This window comes from Pelodiscus sinensis, chromosome 6 (assembly GCF_052426305.1).
Source record: "Pelodiscus sinensis isolate ZL-2025 chromosome 6, ASM5242630v1, whole genome shotgun sequence".
In the NCBI taxonomy this organism is placed as follows: domain Eukaryota; kingdom Metazoa; phylum Chordata; order Testudines; family Trionychidae; genus Pelodiscus; species Pelodiscus sinensis.
Genome location: NC_143057.1, coordinates 96,004,715 through 96,020,034, shown reverse-complemented (window position 1 = coordinate 96,020,034; position 15,320 = coordinate 96,004,715).

Here is a 15,320-nt window from a genome sequence, read left to right as displayed (position 1 = left end):
AGGACTAAGTCCCTAATGATCAACAGTACCTGTTAAGTAAATGAAGTGGTGTTTGCTGTTGCCAGGAAACAGATGGGAGAAAAAGGGGGGATTTCTGACTTGGATGGAATATCTGAATCTTCTGAGAACTGGGTATTAGGGCCTGGTCTATGTTCCACTTCTTTTTCCACTCTGAGCAAATTCAGTTACATGGAATGAAGAAATCTTTTGGATGGTGAGAATGAAGTCATATGTTACAGGCACAGGGGGAAAGCACTGATGATCTAAGGAGGCTTTGGTCCAGATGTTGATCAGTTACGAACAAAACAATAAGGCACTATCGAGACCAGTATATTCTTAGAATCTGAGGTGTTTCCCAAAGGGGGAAGTAGAAGGCTTATCCTCTGAGTCACCCAAAACTGGGCCAGACAAATCAACATTTACAAAATGACCCTGGAACTTAAATGTATAAGGGTGTGTCTAAACTACATGCCTCCGTCGACAGAGGCATGTAGATTAGCCAGATCGGCAGAGGGAAATGAAGCCGCGATTAAAATAATCGCGGCTTCATTTAAATTTAAATGGCTGCCCCGCTCTGCCGATCAGCTGTTTGTCGGCAGATCGGGGCAGTCTGGACGCGACGCACCGACAAAGAAGCCTTTCTTGATCGGCACAGGTATGCCTCGTGAAACCAGGTTTACCTGTGCCGATCAAGAAAGGCTTCTTTGTCGGCGCGTCGCGTCCAGACTGCCCCGATCTGCCGACAAACAGCTGATTGGCAGAGCGGGGCAGCCATTTAAATTTAAATGAAGCCACGATTATTTTAATCGCGGCTTCATTTCCCTCTGCCGATCTGGCTAATCTACATGCCTCCGTCGACGGAGGCATGTAGTTTAGACGTACCCTTAGTCTGTTAGACACTAAAAATCATGGACTGAAGAGAAGATACTGGATTTATGGCTTATCACAACCATCTATAACCTGCCATCCAGTTGGCTTCCCCTGTCCTCTTCCTTTACCCTTGTGCCTGGAGGCCTGTTAACAGGCCACTTCACCTTGATTGATCCCTTGAAATGTGTTAACTACTGATGCTAAGTAATCTGTACTTAGCTGTGAAAGAGTACTTTCAATTCAGTTTGAAAGCTTGTGTCTTACCAAGAGAAGTTGGTCTAATACAAGATATTCTCTATCATCTAGCACCTTCTCTATCAGCTTCTTGTCACATAAACACTTGAATTCACTATTTTTTCTCCTTTCTCTCCCTTTCCCATCCTCTATTTATTTTGGAACTGGACTTTTAATACTCCGTTCATCTGAAGAAGTGGGTTGTGCCCATGAAAGCTCATGATTCCATCTACATGTTTTGTTAGTCTTTAAGGTGCTAGTAACTAGACTATTCATTGTTTTTTAACTTTTTACAAGCTATTCCTTCAGCCATCTTGTCTCTCTAATATCGTGAGGACTGACACAACTACACCACTACTACAAACTATAGAGTCAAAGCATTTTAGTTGGGGCATGCAAGAAAATGGGCCTCACTAAAATAAAGAGATTAAGTTTCATAATTTAATAAAGTGATTTGAGGCACCTCACATCTGCCTGAGATCTTGGCAGCTCCAGTGGGATATGACTGTGTAAACCCCACAACCTTTGATTTGATAGCATTTTATGCTATCAGAATCATTGCATCAGTCTAATACAAGCTCAGACAGTTGTGCATTAGGTCACATTGTAGGGGGTTGGGAAAGGGATTATTGATGGGGGCAGGGAGGTTGTTTGTGTCTTTTGTAAGGCACTAAGCCAGGGATGGGCAAAATACGGCCTAGGGGCCGGTTCCAGCCCACCAAGCCACCAGATCTGGTCTGTGGACCAACCTGCCAGGACCCTCAGGCACACAGCTGCCGCAGTTTAAAACGCAGTCCATGCGCTCTCTAGTCTGCAGGGAAGAGGAGGCTTTGTGTGATCTCCCCATTCCCAGCCCAATCCTCAGCTCCTATTGGCTGGAAACAACCAGCCAATAGGAGCTGAAAGATTGGCCTGGGGGATGGTGGCAATACAAGCCTCTCCCTCTTCCTGAAGCTGAGCGCCACCTGGAGGGGATAGCCGGCAGCTCTAAGGGTATGTTTAGACTACATGGCTCTGTCGACAGAGCCATGTAAACTAGCTTACCCGACAGAGTCAATGAAGCGGTGATTTAAATAATCCCCGCTTCATTAAAATAAAAATGGCTGCCGCGCTGTGCCAACAATCAGCTGATCCGGCACAGCGAGGGAGTCTAGATGCGGATCAGTCAACAAGGGAAGCCTTTGTCGACCGCTCCCTTATGCCTTGTGAAACAAGGTTTACAGGAGCAGTCGACAAAGGCTTCCTTTGTCGACTGATCTGTGTCTAGACTCGCACGCTGTGCCGGATCAGCTGATTGTGGGCACAGCACAGCGGCCATTTTTATTTTAATGAAGCGGGGATTATTTAAATCCCCACTTCATTGACTATGTCAGGTAAGCTACTTTACATGGCTCTGTCGACAGAGCCATGTAGTCTAGACATACCCTAAGTGATCTGGGGCTGTAGCAGGCAGGGAGTCCTGCCTGCTTTGGGGGTGCTGCAGGGCTGCTGGCCAGGAGACACTTAGGTAAGCGCCTTCCAGCCACAACCCGACTCTGGCACCCCAGCCTCTCCTGCACCTCACCTCCCTCCCCCGGTCACCATCTAAACCCTCTGCACTCCCTTGTCCCAGGTCACAACTCCCTTGTAGATCCTATACCCCTCATGCCCCTCCCCCAAGCCAGAATTCTCTCCTGTACCTAAACACCCATCCAGATCCTGCACTCCATTCCCCTGTGTGATCTCCACCCAAACCCTTTACAATCTGCCCCCACTTTTCCTCTTGTCCCAGGTCACAATTCCCTCCCAAACTTTGCAACTCCCCCTAGAGTCCCTTCCCCAGGCCAGAATCCTTTCCTGCACCCATACTCCCTCCCTTACTCTACACTCCAATCTCCTGCCCAGGTCACAACCCCCTCCTTCACCCAAGCTCCCACTCAGACCTCACACCATCTCCTATGCTCTAATCCCTTACCCCATGCGCTCTTTTGCACCCAACTTCCACCCTAGACCCCACATCTCCCCCCAGAAAAGTGTGGCTCTTGACTACTTTCCAAAATCTTGGAGTGCCCGCCCCCTCCGTACTAAGGGCTAGAAACACTTAAAAAAAAAAAAGCAAAATTTTGAAAACAAAGCAGGGGGGAGAAAGGGGAATATTTTTAGGTTGCAGTAAGGTCATCAAAAATGAAGTAATCAGAAGAGATTGAAAAAAAGAAGTCTCAGGGAAGGATATTTAAATACACTTACATGAGTTAGGTGCCTTGATCCCATTTCCTATATGATTAAGGCACACGGGTCCTATTGGCTTCAACCTCACTTAGGCACTTTTAAGAATATTCAGAAATATTTCCTAATGGTGAGGGCTTCGATAGTAAGAGAACTACTAGGGCCAAAGGAGGTAGTGGAAGAATTGTTGTTAGTGAATTCAAGGTAGGGAGAAACCCTCCACAGGAAGAAAAATGGTCATACTAGATCTCTCTAATTTCTATTATTCCTTGGGGGAAGGGGCAGACAAGGCTATTCAAATAAATTAGATAAATACCAAAAAAGCAGCAAACTTTTGTTTAAACAAGATCAATGAAAGTAAAGCGTGATTAATGACCACTAAAATTCAGCTAGAAATGATCATTACTTATTTGGTGTTCTAAGAACAGATGGATAAATAAAGTACCTCTTACAACTGTAGACTCCCTTTGTAGTTAATTAAAAATAAAATAAAACAAAGACAAATGGGAGTAACCAATTAAACCTTACAGACCATAATCAGTGAGTGTAAATGATACACCTACCCTCCCTAAGTAGTGCCCCTCTACACCATCTCTCTTCCCTAAAACCCCCATAAAGAGAAGAGCTTTCAGTGTACCCTGAAACGATTTGAAATACTATAGTCAGATTTGACCCTGTAAATAGTAATGTCTTCTATCAATAGAATATCCGGTTACTGAAATTGGATTCTTTACACTATACAAAAAGTGATTTATCAGAAATTTACTAGGCCTTGACAAGGATCAGTCATACTTTATGGTGAAATTTCATAGTCCAAACGATGTATTGGCCACATGATCAGAAGGAACTAGGCCACGAAATAATCATGTAAACAAAATAGGTCAGAACTATGCTTGTCAATTGAATAGAGGGTTTCCTTTAAATTGAAGATGTGCACCAATTGCTGAGGGTGCAAAAAAAGCTAGATAACACATGATCCCACAAAATTATATGGCTGAATATACCTTACAAAGGTAGAAGATTCTGGAAATTTGTAATCACCATCTTTTTGTATTTAGGATTAATATAAAAATGGAAGCTAAAAGAGAAAAGTAAAACACACTTTAACCTGAGTAAGTTAAAACAGTCAAGGGGAATGGAAGAAAATGATTGTATATGCTATAGTCTGGTTCATAATTAATTATGCTGATTGCTTAAGAAATCCGAATTAATACTTAGTGTTGACAGGTTCTTGTCCCAAGGCAAGGTCTAGTATTATTCAAATTATTATATAGTTGGAAACAGAAATCATGGAACTGCCTTAAAAGTGGCAGGGACACAAGTACTTGAACCATGGTGTCATAGCTCCTTCCCCACTCTGGCATGATAAATGCAGAAGTGGGGGCCAGCAAGTGTACCCCAAAGCCTTATCTACCAGGCTTTGGTATCAAACTCCCCCCAAAATCTTAAAAACCTAGATCTTGGGAATAAAAATTCCGCTGCCACCACCCAAATGTTGATAAAGAAATCAGGGGAAAGATCATTTGGGAAATCTTACCCCTAAAATAAAAATCAAGGCACACAATTAACCACTGCCAGGTTAATAAAAAGAAAAGAAAGAACTTTTATTATTACAACAATATTCCTGTTGCAAACATAATGACTAGATAGGGAGGTAACAAAATATACTCATGGAGAAACTCCATGGGCCTAGAACTTAGTTACAAAGAAAAGCCAAAACATCTTTTAAACAGTGCCAGATCTCAGATCCCATACCCAATCCATAAAACAATAAAACCTAACGAAACTACCCAAACTTTACCCTACTTACAGAAAATGAAGAATGGTGTCTTGGAGAGAGAGACATGCTTGTCCCTCTCTGTAGCTGCAGAGAACTCTCAGAGACAAAAGGGAGAAAAGAAAAAACCCAAATTCCTTTGTCCCAGTTTGAAAAGTCCCACCTACATTCCTATTGGTCACTCCACCTGGCTAGGTGTAGTTAACCCCTTAATCCCCAGGCTGCTGGCTAACCCTCATAATCATGACACATGGCCCTGCCCCTACCCTCAAGACCCCAAAGGTCCTACCCCTCTTGTTCCTCTCTGGCTCCTTCCCCAATCACTCACTCTTTATGACTAGTAAAAAGTGCAGAGACATGGCCTCCTGGCTCCCCTACTGTTCTGATGCCCCTAGTTGGGAACTCAGATGTGCACAGTTGCACTAATGCACACTATAAGAACTCTTCTATATTTACAAAAGTTTGTCCATATATTTTGCTTAGTCCCAAACCTCAACTCAGTAAGGTAGCTAGAAATACTACAGAATGGATGTCTGCACATCCATATACTCTCACCATTCCTTATAGCACTCTCTCAAGGGTTAGTCATCATCTTCCCAGCCATCACTCTGGCATTTCCCAAGAACTTGGTGTCTCCTCCAACTGCCCCAGAGCTGTGATATGCCAACACCATTGTGCTCAATGCACATTCAGTAGCGATATTTCTCTTTGTCCTTACTTGTATGTCAGCACCTTACTAATGTTGGAGTGTCTTTCTTCTCTAGCTGAAACAAAATACAGGACTATGTAGCACTTTAAAGACTAACAAGATGGTTTATTAGATGATGAGCTTTCGTGGGCCAGACCCACTTCCTCAGATCAAATAGTGGAAGAAAATAGTCACAGCCATATATACCAAAGGATACAATTTAAAAAAATGAACACATTTGGTCCAGAATATTCAGAGTTCAAACTGTTTGTTGGGCAACACACTGATGTTGTTCTGAAATAGTCTGCAGGAGATAAGTACAAATTATTCAGAATTAGCATTAAAATTATGGCCATCAAAAAAGGAACATATCTGGGTGTAAAAATGCAGAAAACAAGTAGAAAGGTATAAAAATTGATCTGTTTAACTTACTTTGAAACAGAATAACTTTGAAGATGCTATACTGTCAAAAAATACATTTGCTAATTAGTTAGGAATATACAGAGCAAATACATTACAATTGTTTTGGCGAGATTAGGCTTCTGGTTTAATAAATGATCGATTCAGTGCAATGTAAACAAGTTAGGTAATGAGACTATGAGCCAAATATAGTCAGACTATGGGGAATGCTTATTCTCCCTTCTATGTATACAGGGATTTATATGGAGTAGTTAACTCCCACTGAACCATTGTAAGAGTTAAACATGTAGAACAAATCCCTTATAAACAGTTCTCTCTAGTTTGGAAGGACAAACAATGTAAGGGTAAAGACTAACACTAAAATCTTTTTCACCATGTTGCTCAGAAGTGAGAGAGAAACAAGTCACAGGTGTATGTGGAGGCTCTCTACAGTTGGGGGTGAAACCCTGACACAGTTGAAGTCAATGATAAATCTCCTATTGACTTTAGTGACCCAGGATTTCACCCTGAGACCATAGAGGTTTTGTTGCACATTGTTGCCCAACAGAAGTACCTTTCTCATTGTTGCAAGCATTAGTAAAATGATTTTCAAAATTCCATGTACTGTTTAATTCACCATATGGTGGGAATGACCTTTATGAGCTCGAAGAAGAATGTCAAAGGCAGTTAAAGCTCATGATATCCAAAAGCACATTATCAAGGCAAAAAAGACACACAACCTCTCAGACGATTTTCAACTAAGTTAAAGATCATAATCTATCTGATTCAGACCAATTTCTATCCTGCTTGCCCAGAGAAGCCTTCACTTAGTGTGAGTTTGGGGAAGGCATTTTTAAAAAGACTTGGTCCGTTTGGCTTATGCCATAAAACACAAAGATGTTGATCTTCTGGAAGTACAAGATAGGATACAAGGTCTTAAAAGAAGAAAGGTCCAGATTGCTGATGACAGCTAGTGCAACATACTAACTTGAAAAAAAGAAAATACACTGAAAATGAAGAATGGGTTAGTTTTTAAGCAGTCCAGGCAGATTGCCTTTACTCAGAGGAATAAAGTGCCCAAATCAGCACTGGAGGTAAGCCATGTACAGCAGCTTAAGAGGCAACTCATCATCTTAGCCAACAGAGGGGAGACAGCCATTAACTAGTGGTAAGATGGAACTTGCTTACATTTATAAAGGCAAATTCTAGCAAGAATATGTAGCAGGCCAAATTCAGCTGACTTCAGTGGAGCTGATTCAATTTACATCCACCAACAATTAAGCCCCTCAGCTGCTCTTATTTTCCTGTTGCATGAGCCAATTAATTACCCTCAAATTACCACCACAAGGCCACCTAAAAGAGGCTGAACTGAGGACATGCTCCATACAAAGAGCTCTGTTTCAAAACATACACTGAGAAAAGTGACCCATAAGATGTGTTCTCAGAATACCTGTTGGGAGAGAGATGACAACATTCTGGCCCCTTAGCTTGGTGAAGTTTAGTGCAGTGCAAGTCTCACAATGCTCAGGCACCACAATAAAAAGCTGCTGCTTTTCACTTCCGGCTGACAGAAAGCCTTTTAGGGTGCAGCTGTACAGCTGAGGCGCACTGCCCCTTTCCTAGGTGCATGACAAACTGTGCACCGCTACTGCGTCACTTCATTTCCAGGAAAAGCATTGAAAGATTATGCTTCCTGGCTTTTCCAATCCCCACTGCAAAGTAAGCAAACTCAACTTTAACTCATCTGATTGCAGTGTTTTCTGAAAGCAATGCTGGGGGAAGTATCTCAAATTACATTAAGATGACATTGAAGAGATGCATCATTACATTAGTCAGCCCCAGTGTGACATCAGCCCTTACAAAGATTCCAGGAAAAGGGCTGACAACGAGCAAATAATGAAAATAAGGGCTACATTCTAGAGTATCCAAAACACAACCCTCCTGCTAGGCAGCAACAAAGGCTGGGTTCAAAACCTAGTGTTTCCTGTTAATGTGCAGAATAGGAGCCACTCAAGCCCCACTACAGACCCCCCACCTGGATGACTCCAAGAGGCCATACTTCCCCATTCACAAGCACTGGGTCCTTCTAGGACTTGTCTACACAACAAAGAAAAGCCCACAGCTGCTGGCCTGGCCAAAGAGTTTGCGGGGCCCAAGGTGGCATGTTATGGTTGGCTGCACCATGTGGCCAAGTGGCTCCCAGTCAGGGCAGCGAGCGAGCAGCCAGGTGGGCAGGTGCCGGGCAGTGCGGGGCCCTGAAGACATGGGGCCCAAGGCAACCACCTTGCTTGTCTTGCCCTAAGGCTGGGCCTGCACAGCAGGCCTATGCCATACAACTCATGCTCACAAGGAAGAAGGGGGGCTGCAGGGCTGTTTAAGTGCTGTATACGTTTCCAGGCTCAGACTGGAGAGGAGGCATTAGGATCCTAGAAGATGTGAGGATTCCACATTTTGGGCTTCAACCCATGCCTGGAAATCTACATGGTAATGAAACAGCCCTGCAGTCTGAATTCTACAAGCCTGAGGCCAGCTCTCAGTTTTTGTTGGCTGTGAGGACATACCCTAAATCAGGAGGGGCAATAAGCAGCCCACAGGCCAGACACAGTTCATCAGGTTTAGCCCCTGGTGAGCCACTAGACTTTTGGTTACCTGCACTTCTGGGGTAAGGCTGATCACAGCTCCCAGTGGCTGTAGTTTGCTGTTCTCAGCCAGGGGAGCCTGCAGGAAGTGGCACAGACTGGCCAAAGAATCTTGTCCACCCATTTCCGAAACAGACCCATAATCTCTGTGCGTAACAGGATAAACTGATTAAAAGAGGCGGGAACCCAGCATTAAGCAGGGAAAATACTGAACAAGTATTCAAAAGTAAACACCCACTTTGCACTATCTTGGGCAGTAGTCCTTTGTCTTACTTTCCCCCAGCAGTGTGGAAGTCTGATGGATGAGTGTCTCTAACATATAACTAAACTCTCCCTCTGCTGCCCCCCTTTCATTGTTGGTTGCTCAAGGTCAGTGGAGTCCAGAATGCAGGGTGCATCAGGGAACACGGGCACGAAGAGGGTCAAATGGAATTTAGTTTCTTTAAACAAAGTCCACACCACCAGGTCGGAACAACTATCCCCACCCGCTTGTCCTTCATTTAGAACTGACAATACTACCCCCCACATACCAAGCAAGGTGGAATTTGGGTGAGCCCCTGACTTAGAGCATATTAAGTTCAAAACATATTTTTTAAATGTTCATGTCTGACTGGTGAATAATTGTGAAGGAAATCTTACTGACAAATGAGATTAACTATCACAAAACTATATTTCCTGTTTTTGAAATTAGATCTGTATCCTCTTACTTTGCATTTACAACCAGATATGAATAGCAATACTGTATACTAAAATTTGAGGAAACTGATATTGCTTAAAGCAAGTTCTGTCTCATGTGGACATAACAAATAAATTGTAATCTGGAAAAAAGGTTTTAATATAAATCAACACACTTGTGATTCAAGGAAAAGAACAGAATATTCTAGTCAATGTCATATCTGAGTGTATCATGGATGGCTTTGCTTTGCCTTTGTTATGAAAGATTAATAGCAATGCCTTAATATGTATTAAAGAAAATAATGTAACATAAAAATGTTTTCTTGAATTTCTATGAGCAAATATGCTTTGAAGCAATTAGTAATTTAAACTAACACCATGATTTGTACATTATCTACAGAATATTAGAATATTAATTAGTTTGCAAAGTCACACATTAGAAAGTATGCACCCTTTTCCATGCAACCTTAATTCTGTCCCCTTATTCCTATGCATTATCATGCAGTCTTTAATACATGATCAAATGCTATATTTTCCACTATTTCTGCTTCATGAAGTGCACACTGGATACAGAAAAGGAGGTAACTGTTCAATATTTTATCCTTATCACTTGATCAGTTCCCCTTAGTCTCATTTAGTGCACACCACTCACTGCCTCTTCAATGAATGTCGAATTATTAATTTCCTCATGGTCTGTTTCTAGAAAACTCTTCACTGTAATAGGAGTGCCTCAATGACATCCATCAGTTCTCTCCTGTGAGATAATTTTATGATCCCTCATTTACAACAGGGGAAGCTGAGACGCAGACTTCCTGGAGGCTATCACTAGCACAGCCAGAGTGTTACTCAATCTAACTTCCAAATCCCATGCTCATTCTTCCAAAACACACCACTTGATGCTTCAGTTACCACTGTGAGTGCTCAGTATTTCTGTAAACCAGGCAGATGTATAGGCACTGACTTCCCCTATAACTGGTGAGGGGATGCTTGCTCCATGCTAGGTGCTGCCCTCTCTACCCCTCTCCACAAGCCTCTGCTTCCATTATGCACCCACCATACCCCCATTTGACCCTTTCCCCCAAGTCCTTGTCCCTGCCCTAACTCTTCCCACTCCCTTTACAGAGGGCGCCCTGTCCCCACCTTACTCCCTTCCTTCCAGAGCCTCATGAATGCCACAAAACAGCTATTTATAGGGGAGTGGGAAGTGCTGGGAGGGAGAGGGAGGAGATGAGTGGGGCTGCTAGTGGGTGAGAGACACTGGAGAGAGCAGGAAGTTTGGCTGCTGGTGAGTGCTGAGCACCCACTAATTTTTCTCCTTGGGTGCTCTAGCCCTGGAGCACCTACAGAGTCAGCACCTGAACCTAAATTTCTAATCTGCTGGGGGGAGCTAAGCCCCAGTCCCACTCCCACCCTGCTTCTTCCCACTGCTGCTCCATCCTGCCTCTGCCTACTCCCACCCCTCCCTTTCTGACCCCCATCCCACCTCTTCCCTGTCCACTCTCTTGAGTGTGGTGTTGACCCATCCTTAGAAGAGTTTATTTTGACACTTTACCAAAATGTTGTTGTCACCAAAAGCAACAGAAGGGAAAAGGGGACTTTCTGATTCATAGCTCAGTCAAATCTGAATGGAATTTCTTGGGACACAAAAACGCATTTTTATGTCTCCGCTGTTTTTTCCCTGCCAAATTTCAAAGACTTGTTGCAAAGATTGGAGGAGTTCTAGATTTTGTAAAAGGCTCTCTTTTTGTAATAGAAGAAATGTGGACAACCTGACATTAGGGGCCATTACCAGCTCCTCATGACAGTGTGTGTTTGTGTCTTTATGTGTGTGTTATAGTTGAAATTATGGAGCAAACTTAAAGTTGACCACAGGTAATTAATCAAATTGAGATTTGAGCAAGCATTTAAAGTATGTATACCATCTCTACTATTGTGAAAAATAGGGTGGGCTTTTAAAAGACAATATCTCATTACCATTGGTCTTACATGATACATAAGTCCAGGTTTGAGTCCTCTGCTTGAGTCTGAATTTCAACCTAAGATTCCAGGCAAAAGTTAATGAAATTTAAGGGGCTCAGCATTTCACAGAATTGAACCCTTAAATTTGAGCACCAAAAAGCCTACTCTTGATGTCTTTAATGGAAAAGGACTAACCTCTAAGAAGCCATGATGATTTGTTTGTAAATATCTAGACAGAATAGGAAACCAAGGAGTGATGCTTGCCTTTTTTTCCCTTCCTGAGTCCTCCATAGGTGAGGGTCCCTAAAATAGCTATTAGGTTGCTTCCTGCCACAACAGCCTCTTCTAACAGTTGCACAGCATTCATCTGGATGTGCTTGGTAACATCACTCCGCTAGAGTAACAATATTTCAGTCTTAAAAGTGAGTATTAAATGAAACACAGCAAACAGAATTAAATTATATTAGCACTGAACGCCTCTTTCCTTGTCATTCATTTTTTAACTGAAATCTGCTGTCTGATCAAGTGCATTTTTGTTTAAAACCACCATTTTATTTTATATTTTTTACTTTGTTTTATTTTTCTAACTCTTTTTCCTTCTTTACCTCAGTATCGCTTCTGGAGCTGGAAATTGAACTCGTAGTGGGGAAACTACTTGCAGTTAGTCAGGTGGGGTCGTCCCAATGGGTTCCTGCTCTGTTGATGATAACAAGAAGGCTGCTTGAGTGTGTGCTCAATGATGTGTGCCAAGTCGACTTGTGTACTTAGTCTCCACAGGAGAGCCCCCAAAGACTGCAAATAAGATAAGGATTGAAGGTGCCAGGCCAGGTTTATTGTTAAGTGAAGTACAGCAATACCTGAAAATGGTAACACAAGTGTTGAAGAAGACTGAAAAGCCCTGAAATGCACCATCCATGAGACTTACAAGGAATCCATTGGCCTTACTATCTTGCCACCATCAGAACTGGTTTAACAACAACATTGAGATTACAGCCCTTTTGGATCAGAAGAGAAAAGCTTTCTGCAACTGGCAAAACCAACCACTGTACGGAAGCAGAGCTCTTTCCATAAACTCAAAGCTGAAATTCAAAAGAGGATCAGAGAAACCAAAAACAAATGGTGGGAGAACAAAGCAAAAGAAATGCAAATATTTGTTGATACATATGATATGCAGAGATTTTTTGTGAGAGAAAGATCTTGTACGGGCCAACCTCATGTGGCCTCACACCTCTGAAATACAAAAATGGTAGTATCCTTCTTAAAGATAATGGATCCATCAAAGAGCACTGGAAGGAAATTCTTATAAGCTGCTATATTGAGAAATGACTGATTGACAACACCATTGATTCCATACCTGAGCACCCAATCTGGGAAATTCTTGCCAACCCTCTGACACTTGAGGAGGCGTGCAAAGCAATTAAACAAATGAAGAACAATAATGCTAACATAATCATCATTTTCACAAAGGGAGGCAGGGTCAAATGAGGCAACTATGGAGGCATTTCCCTCCTTTTCATTGCTGGGAAGATCCTTGCTAGAATCTTACTGAATCACTGGTTCCCTCTTGCAGAGGAAGTATTTTCAAAGTCTTTGTGGCTTCAGACCATCACAAGGCACCACCAGCATGATTTGTAGCCAAGCAGATCCCGGAAGAAAGTCAAGAATGCCACCAGGAGCGGTATAAGGCCTTTATCGATCTGGCTTCGATCCAGTCCACTGCGAGGAAAATCATGTAAAAGTTTGGATGCCCAAGCAAATTTATCACCATTGTAAGACTCCTCCACGATGAGATGACTGCCTCTATCCTATCCAGTGGCTCTGCCTCTGAACCTTTTATCATCCAAACTGGTGTAACACAAAGCTGTGTACTGGCACCTGCCTTTTTCTGCATTTTCTTAGCAGCTATTAAAACATCAATCTAAGACTGTCTGCCATGGGGCATTGGTATCCAATATTGGACTGACAGCAACCTCTTCAATTTGCTCATCTTTGTGCCAGAGCTAAAGTAATATCAGCAGCAATAACCAAACTCCAGTATGTAGATGATTGTGCTGTAGTTGCACTCTCAAAGGAGGATTTACAAACATTATTTAATTGCTTCTTTGACGCTTACAAAAGCCTCTGGCAATCTTTGAACATCAGTAAAATGAAAGTTCTCCTCCAGCCAGTCCTCGGTCGATCATTAGACCCAGCAAGGAAGATGTGCATTGACAAGAACTGGAAAATGTAGAATATTTTGCCTATCTTGGCAGCTCTCTCTCATGCAGGACAAACATAGTTGTCAAGATTCACCATACAACTTACTATGTCAGCCTTGCCTTTGGCAGACTGTCACACTGGGTGTTCAATGATTGCAACATCAGAACACACACTAGACTTTTGGTTTACAAAGCCATGGTCATCTCAACTCTCCTCTACTGCTGGGAAACTTGGGTGACCTATAGAAAATACTCAAAAAACCTAGAACACCTGCACTTGCTTTGGAAGAGCCTCAACATAAAGTGGGAGGATCATTGCACTGATGTCAGTGTCATCAGGGAAACCAGCATCTTCAGTGCTGAGGCCCTGAGTATCCAGGACCAGCAGAGGTGGAGCGGATGCTTTATGCACATGGCTGATATACACTTACCAAAACAACTACTGTATGGCCATTTTCCAAAAGGAGAAAAGAAATGGGGAAGCCAAAAGAAACACTTTAAAGACACTGTCAAGATAAACATCAAGAGATGTGGCATTGACACCACACACTGGGAGCCGGCAGCCCAGGATACATGTAACTGGTAAAGACTTGTCAAAGAGGGAACATCCATTTTTGAGGAAAACCACCTTGCCCTGGTTGAAGGTGCTGCTGCTGACACTACCTAGGTCCCAGTCCCAAAATGTATGGAAATTTAATTACCAAACTGCCTATTCACCAAGGTCATTTTGTAACTCTAATAAAATGTCATAAATCCCTTTTAAGCTACTTGCAGGATTAAGTATTTGCCTAACATTAAGCATGGGAGCAGTCCCATTGGTTCTGAGTGTAACTACATTGTTGAATTGGGGATCATATCCTTCCTCAGAATAGTTTCAGACTTTAAGGTCAGATGGGATCATGATAATCTAGTCTGACCTCCTGCATGTTGCAGGTCACAAACTCTCACACACCCAGGACTGTAATAGACCCATAACCTCTGGCTGAGTTGCTGAAGTCCTCACATCATACCTTAAAGACTTGAAGTGACAGAGAATCTGCCATTTATACTAGATTAGATTTGCAAAGTACCCATGAGCCAGGATGATGAAAGACCCTTGACGTGAAGGAGGAAGCCAAGTGCACCCCATTCTCCACATCCATTTTCAGACAAAGAAGATCTGAAATACAAGATGGTGGGAGTACTCAAGAATTGCTGTGGGTGAAACTGGTAACTAATAACAGGCCTCAACAATCCCAGTGCATGACAGTGAATATGTCAATGCACCTGTGAACGTCTCCATCCAGCTCCATGACATAAGGCACAGCCATTGCTGCATAGCTCAGACATAGGTGCTGAGCGGGGTGCTACTGCAACCCCCAGCTTGAAGAGACTTCCGACATATACAGGGTTTACAGCTCGGTTTAATAGCTCTCAGCACACCCACTACACAAATTATTATAGCACGCCTGGGCTTGGGTGCACATACCCAAATAGTAAAAATCAATGTCCAGCTGTTCCTTTTTCCTCACACACTGGAGCAGCCAGGAAATGTAGCTGCATCACTAAGTGCTGTGACCCAGTAGCCATGGCAACTACAGTGTTATGATAGATTACTCCAATGCTTGTTTCAGTCAGAAGCAGGACTCCAATAATTTACACTGTCCCTCCCTGCCCATGGAATCCAGAGCATTGTG